Below are 7,991 nucleotides of genomic sequence, written 5' to 3' on the forward strand. Positions count from 1 at the left end.
TGAGCCAGATCTCCATATAAAAGAAGGACAAGACTGAGAACTGACAAGACTGAGTGGAGTCATTTTAATAGGCTGAAATTAAGTAGGACATGGAAAAAAGATCAGGAGCAGCTCTCCATTATAAAGGGATGCAGTTATTTATACTGCAGTTATTTATATCAAAATATTGATTTTGATCATCTTGGAATACTGCTGAACAGATGTTCAATAAAAACCCATCAGTCCTGACAATAAATTGGGGAGGGAAAAAAAAACAAAAACTAAAAACCAGGAAAAAATGTCATACAAAATAATTTAGGCCCAAGATTGAAATCTCACTGCCTTTCCACAGAATACAATTTTTAATCTTTGAGTATGTATATTAAACACCCAACAATAAATTGGGGAGGGAAAAAAAAACAAAAACTAAAAACCAGGAAAAAATGTCATACAAAATAATTTAGGCCCAAGATTGAAATATCTCACTGCTTCCACAGAATACAATTTTTAATCTTTGAGTATGTATATTAAACACCCACTATTGGTCACACTGCTTTTAGTAGATGCTAATAAAAACAAGCGAGACAACAAACCACATTGAGCACTGGGGGTGAGGAAAGAATTCAGGAGTTGAAAACAGTGAATGTTTTCCCCTAAAAATAAATAAAAAATAAAAATTAGACACCTTTTTGGTAAACTTTAAGAAATCGGCATTTCTTAATTAATAGATTCTCAGTAAGTTGGTTGATCTTAGAAAGGGAAGTTTTCCTTAATTTATTATTATTGAAATGGTTTAATTTGGTAACCTACAAAGGTTACCAAAGAGCCTCTTCCCCCCCACCCCAAAACCCCAGAATACTTTTCCCATCTGTGCTTTTACAGGTGGATGCACAGTTTCCGGGATCCTTGCCTGGACAGATAACAGCCCCGGCAAGCAGAAGCCTTTGATCAGCTTCCAGCTGACTGCTCAAGAGGATTTGTTTAGGGCTCACGCTGTTGTAAAACAGCATGAAAGTTACTCTGTGCATAGGGTCACATGAGAGAGACTCCCTTTTCAGAGAGTAATGACCTGGCTAACACAAGCTCCCTCTACTACTTAGCAGTCATGAGCGGCTCTTGCTATGAGGAACTTTCTTGTAACTTACTTAAGTAAAATTGTCAAGGGCCAGACTGACTTATCTACCACTGAGAATAAAGTGTGGTGTCCCAAAGGAACTCAATATTAGTACTTCTCCAGCTGAGAAACTGTAGCGGCATTTACTGAAGTACTTTTGCTGCTGTATTTCCTATAATTACTCCTTCAAACCCTAATCTGTTTTGATTGGTATAGGTCCATGGCTAGCAAGGAAGCTATCAATGCTTCCTTTGAGGAAAGCAGGGATACAGCTTCACACAAAGAGGCCTTTAAATAAGAAGCACACTTTGCAGACGAATTGGCTGGTGCTCAATATATGCTTCTATTTTTGGTTAGCATCACTTAAAATACTGTGTTAGCAGAATTCTGTCCCTCCCCACTTTAACATCTCCTTAATCTTGGCCAGCCTACTTAAAATCACCTGTATCTGAATCCCTGCCCTGCATATTACCTTCACTAGAAAAAGTAGAAATCAGCATGAACACGACACAAGTAACAAGCTAGAAAAAAGCTTCTCTCTGTCCCTTCCCGCTAAGATGAGACCAGTCAAGGAGCAACCTGTGGCTTGTATGGAGCTGGCAAATTGCCCTTTGGACGCAGAAAGCAGATGGGTTATGAGCTACTGGATACTGAAAGGCTTAGACTTACAGAGGGAAGAAAGGACATTGTTTGCTAAATCCACTCCTGAAAATCCTCAACAAAAGACAACTGTCCTTGCTAGCAGGCAGTTCATCTTGATGTCGGATCAATCAGGGCCACTGCTGGTTCAAAGGCTGCTACACTGATGCCTCAGAAGTAGTTGTCCAGCTCATTCCCAGTCCTAAAAAGTCTCTTCCAGCAATCTGCACAACTTCCCAGTCCACTCAAGAGTCATGCAAGAAACAGCCAAGATGACAGCTGAAGAAATGGGGGTAAAATTTTGGATTAAAGCCAGCAGTTCCTAGAAGCAGATCTTAATTCTGTACTCCATTCCTCCAAAGCAGACTACAGGGCAACATGCAATAACCAGTTTCTTAGGGGAATGTTAATCCCTTCAGACAAAGATTGGGAGGAGTAAAACACAGGGGGTCCACGAAGGTAAAGAAAATAACCCTGAAAGAGGCAGATGTAAGGGAGAGGTGACATTTTCAGCTTTATTTTACTTGATTGGACAGAAGCACACATCAGTTGGGCCTTTTGTCGAGAGCAAGGGAAGACTAGAGATGACAAGGCAAGTGAAAAAAATAACCTAGACTAAAGAACAAATTCACCCAAGAGTTTATGTGAGGCTAAACTAGATCCCTGTACTATTTATGAAACAGAAAAAGACTTAAATGACAGGCTACTTATGAGTAATTATCACAGCTATTATAAAAAGATTTGTTAAGAGAATTTTGGCTGTTATATAATTATCCTATGGGTCACCATCTGTCTTTAAGTCTCCATAAAATTAAACATATGTTGTTTTCACCAACTGCTGTAGTAGGTTCACATTCTCATCCTGCTTACGTGCTGCAACATAAGAAGTCTATTCATATCATTGGGAATATGTCAGAGCCAAATATCAAGTAGTGCTCTGCTAGCAGTTTCTTTTGAAAGCCAGGACACCTCCTCCCGTGTTCAACTAAACTCAAGGGTGTAGACATCTCACTAACTCATCATATATAGCTTTGCCCGTTGCTTTGCTGCAGCTTTCCTTTGGCAACAGAGTTATGACCTGAGGTATTAAGGGATGCTTCAGTTATTCTTAGCTTTTTTCCTTTTTCTCCCTCTCTCTCTTTTTCAAGTTCTGGAAGAAGACGACTCAGAACTTTAACTGCTCAAAAAGTTCCTGTCTATAAAACAAGATCCTCTGCAACAGGCTCCTACTCCATCCCTTTGGGCAAGGTGTTACTAATGAGAACTCCCCACACTGCTCACAGTCAAAGGTATATATTCATTTTCCTCCCAATAAATATTGCAGATGTGGGCCAAAGGGTCTCAGAATTATTAGAGAGGAAGGTGGAGGGGATAACACATTTAGCACCTTACTTCAAACTTTTGCTGACCTGCTGGCAAGAATACAGAGGAAGATTACTGTTTGAGTGGTGGTACAAGAATTGTCACACAAAAATGCCATCTTTTAGCCCACTGGTGGGGGATGGTACAGGACCAAGATTTTGCACAATTCAATATATCCCTCTTTCCCCCCCAAAAAAAAAGTTTTAAGTAGTCACAAATTATGCTGTTTACATATGCCTTGCTATTTTGGGATATCAGCGTAAAAAAACCAAGCCAAAACAAAATTAGTGGTTGAATCGAGGAACTGCATGGAACAGCTGGCTGAACTCTCCAGAAGCAAAACCATATACAATATAAAACATGAAATAGAATCCTTTACCCATACCTGCACGTAGTTTTCAACTCAAGAAACAAAGACTATGTATCAAAACATCAAGCCAAGAGTGCTGCTGACAAGTGAAAGTTCAAACAAAACCACATTTTAATCAAATAAAGACAGACCTTTGCATCAAGTCTATGTTTATATTTCATTTTTTCCCATAAGTGCAGGAGAGTTGATACAATTTGTCATAGCCACTAGGACAGTTACAACACAATTAGCTGAAGCGGGCTGTCCCTCTTTCCAAGTGCTTACAGAAGGAGCAATAACCTCAGAAATTGTACAACCAAAGTAATCAGATTTTATTTTTTAAAAAATTGCAGAATGACCATCTTTTGAAGTGATGATTGGCAATTAAAAAAACCTGCCAGATATAAAATAATCTTAATTAAAAATTGAATAAAATGTTGATTGGGCACTATACTCGAATCATTACCATGTTAGAACTGATGACAAGTCCTCCAAATTTAAGCCTCATAGAAAATTGGCTATAAGCCTTTAAACAAAAACGTGCAGTGCAATGCACCAAAATTATATAAATGAGAACAAACAACAGTAACTTGATTCCAACACTGGACCCTTTAGGCAAGAGTTACAAAATGTGTCTTACACAGAGCCACACATGCTAACCAGTACTGGGGAAAATTATCATCACAAGCCACCAGCTTCAGGTCTGAGAATTACACAGCACTTAATTTGTGTAGCCACATACATGATTAATAAGTATTTTTAAAAGTAGCATTCCACTCAGTTGGGAAGGAAGGACACAGTGTGTGTGGCAACAGCACCCAGCCTGTTTTTGTTCTGCAGGAACAAAAGGAAATTACAAGTGCGCAACCCAAGGACGGAGCAGGAGCTGCCTGGGCGCTGAGCCTGCAGTGGGTGGGTAAGCAAGGCACACTCAGGCACTCTCAGGCTATCTGTGGTGTGTCCCATCCAACACTGATTAACTCAAAACACTATAGTTTCTGTTACTGGCACCAGGTGGCATAAGACCACGCAGTTCTCGCCTCACCTTTCCAGCTGCAGTCCAGCAAGTCTTGCTGTGTCAAATACAGAGCTGGGTGGCAAAGGGAGCTACAGAGCGGCTCTTTTATCCTCCCCTGCCTCCAAGCTGTGGAGAGGTGTTCCTTCATGGCAATCCCCAGACATCAGCCCAATTAAATCAGTCTGGGCTCAACACTGGGACACTTGGCCCCAAGAAACCCTTTATTTTATGGCATTGGGCAGCATGGAAGGGACCAACTGATCAGTCTGCTATCAGGAAATCTATCCTATTAAGAGATGCTTCTGGCAAATCCCCATGAATTCTCTCTCTTCCCAGATCCAGATAAGCTTGTAATTGTTTTGCATTTCACCACTCCAAGAGTGAGTAAAGAGGAAGGCAGAAGTTGTGGAAGAAGTTTTTCAAATCCTCTCCAACTTTCAGTATCCCCTGGTTAGAGCTCTTCAATATCTAACGGCAAAGTAACCAGGCAGGGTTTCATCATCCAAACTGATTATATAGTAAGTGTTTATGGTTCTATCAATAGTACTGTGGCTGGGGGACAGTGGGAATAGCTGTACATCCAGCGCACCCAGCAAACTGCTTCACAGTGTTACATCTTAAGAACTCAGATACAAAGTAGACATTTACAATACTGTAACCTGAAGGGCTAAAATAATTCCACTTGCCAATGAGCTGCCTACTTCCAAGGCAAAAAAAACTCCGCACCCAAAACCCTAGAGACAAGATAGATCATCTGCAAACTGACACTTTTTTCAAACACCTTTGCTATTAATGCAAAGTTTCCCCATGTTAATCCCTTTCTGAAAATACATCATTTCTAAGATATTTTAAGTTAACCTCCCCTTTGGTTACCAGCTGAATTAAGAACCACAGCAGTAGGCACATCATCTGGAGCAAGAGCCATCTCTACTTAGGGTATAACGTGCAGCATAAAACCATTTGAAGAAGTTTTTTCAATTAATGAATGATCATCATAAACTTGCTGAACTTCAGTTTTTCAAATCACATTCCTTGTAGGCTTCATCCTGTTACAATCACACTGAATTCCCATAAAGCAAAGCCTCTGGAACAGAAACTGTTGTGTGAGGAGGGGAATTCAGGAACACCTATTCCCCTGCCTCCTGCTGCTGCCTCTCCCCAACCACAGTCATCGCGGTACAGCAAAGCAGCGGCAGAGCGGTCAGGGGACTGCCAGCTTGGGGCAGCTTCCTTCACGGCGATAAGGAAATAGATGCTGCATGACCTTTGTATAAAAAGCTCAATCTTCAGTGCTGATACATACACTCTAACTTGATCAATAAGCACAGGACTGGAGCACAGCAATATTTCCAATGTATGAGTAAAATCATCTCAAGTAAATGAATACCAGGGAACAATACTTAGATTCAGCAACAAATCCATTGTTAGAAAAAGATTATTTCTTTATCACTAGCTGCTATAAATGTATTTTGATCAGCACCTGTTTGTTGATCTTCAAATGGATTTGCTTCCCTACAGATTATTAAAGAAGGTGGAAAACAATTTCTTTGAAAAACAACCCAAGAAAAAATTACAGCATCAAGTCTCAGCTCTTGTGAAAGGTTTTAAAAGCATTCACCTAAATTTACTATTATGCCATCATGTAAAATAGGCTTTCAATAGCCTCAGTGCCAGTACAACTCCCACAAAAAAGCAACTTCTAACAGACTCAAAAGTACAGCTTCTGGGAGAAAATATTCAGATAAGGAGGTCTCACTCCAGCTGATTAGAACAACCCATTCACTATAAAAGCAAGAGTACTGGCCTTTTCACATGCAGATAGCTCTGCTGCTCTTGCAATGAAAAAAGTTCCACCACATCACTCTTCCCAGCAGTGCTGCTTCTTTCCTTGAGGTCTGCCAAAAGCATGAGCAGCTAAGAGTGGTTAGCAAGGGTGACAGGAGAGCTTTGCAGGTAAAGAAAAGTACACCTAACCATATCTGAAGAGGAACTCAAGATCATGGATGAACTAGCAACAAAAGAACCTTTGCAACAAGAAGTTTTCCACCTGCTGCTTCAAGAGCATAGGGTCATATTTCATTCCAAGTCCTTGCAGGAAGAGCACATCCTTAAGAACAAGGCAGGAATGCAGTGTTTGAAACTGATCAAGGAAGCGCTGGAAGGGAGTGACTCGTGAGTGAGTACAGACAAACATCAACCACCCTACGCTCTAAGTACAGGCGGAAGAGAAAGATTGTACATATCATCAGTAGGTTTGGGTGCCCCTGTCCCATTCAAAGAGCTAATAAAGTGAAAGGGCTGTGCACCAGCTATGTGGAGTTTCTCTTGGCAATATTCATGCATCTAATTCACGTACTACATACTTTATCAGAACAGGTGATGAGGTAAACATTGGTACTGCTCAAGAACCAGCATTAACCTTCCAAGTTACTAGCAGACAACCACATTGCCACACTTAGCTGTCAAAAACTGTGCCAGCTAAACGCCGTATGGGTGTATCTAGATCTCCAAGCCCATCTCCTATTTGCTTCTTTCGGGGTGTGTGATCTCACATTTTGCATGAAAATGCAGGGCAGGTTATTCTCAACTACCACATCAATTTCTTTCTTACTATTACAAAGCTATCATTCATCATTAAGGGTAGTGAGACACTACAACAGGTTGCCCAGAGAAGCTGTGGATGCCCCATCATTGGAAGATGTCCCTGCTCATGGCAGGGAGGGTTGTACTAGATGATCTTCAAAGGTCTCTTCCAACCCAAACTGTTCTATGATTCTATGATCATGACTACATGTCAATAATGTCATCTACACTGCAGTAAATTCAAAACACCAATTCTCTCTTCCCTGCAGTGCTGCTAAGGATAATGTGGTATAGAGGTAGGAGGACATTCCTGCCCTATCCCATCCAGTATGCATGCACTAGTCACTGTACAAGCAAAAGAAAAAGAAAAATCAAGTAGTAATGCAAACCTAAAAAAAATTCCCCAGAAATTTCAGGTCAAAACAACCCAAACCACACGTTACTCTGCAGGTCAATCACTCAACTCTATTTCTAAGGTATAAAGTAAAAATGCGGGTCACATTTGAAAAAAGCTCAAAGCAGGTTGCAAAACAATGCTGAAGTGCAGAGATTTACAAGGTATGAGGAACTGCTGATCTACCAAAATGAAACAAGCAACAAAATGAAAGCTCATTGTATAATTATACTAATATTCAGCAATTTACTCAAGAGAAAAAAGGATTATGTAGTCCTGCAGCAAGTAACTTGCATTAAATGGAGAGAAAAAAAACAACTGAGGACAAGCAGGAACTACAGGTAGCTAAAAAGCAACTGAAGCAAAACAGATTTGGTACTCCCATTAAAAACCACAATCTTCAATAAACTTGTCAAACATCCACCAATTATCACATCTGCATGCAAAAGAAGCCTTTTTAAGTTTCTACCATTTCAAATTCACTGCACCATTGCATTTAGCTTGCAAGCAGAAAACTGTGACAAGGCAGAGCAGCTCCACTACATTCTCTTAC

The sequence above is a fragment of the Aptenodytes forsteri genome, unplaced genomic scaffold (assembly GCF_000699145.1).
Source record: "Aptenodytes forsteri isolate BGI_AS27 unplaced genomic scaffold, ASM69914v1 Scaffold93, whole genome shotgun sequence".
NCBI lineage: Eukaryota > Metazoa > Chordata > Aves > Sphenisciformes > Spheniscidae > Aptenodytes > Aptenodytes forsteri.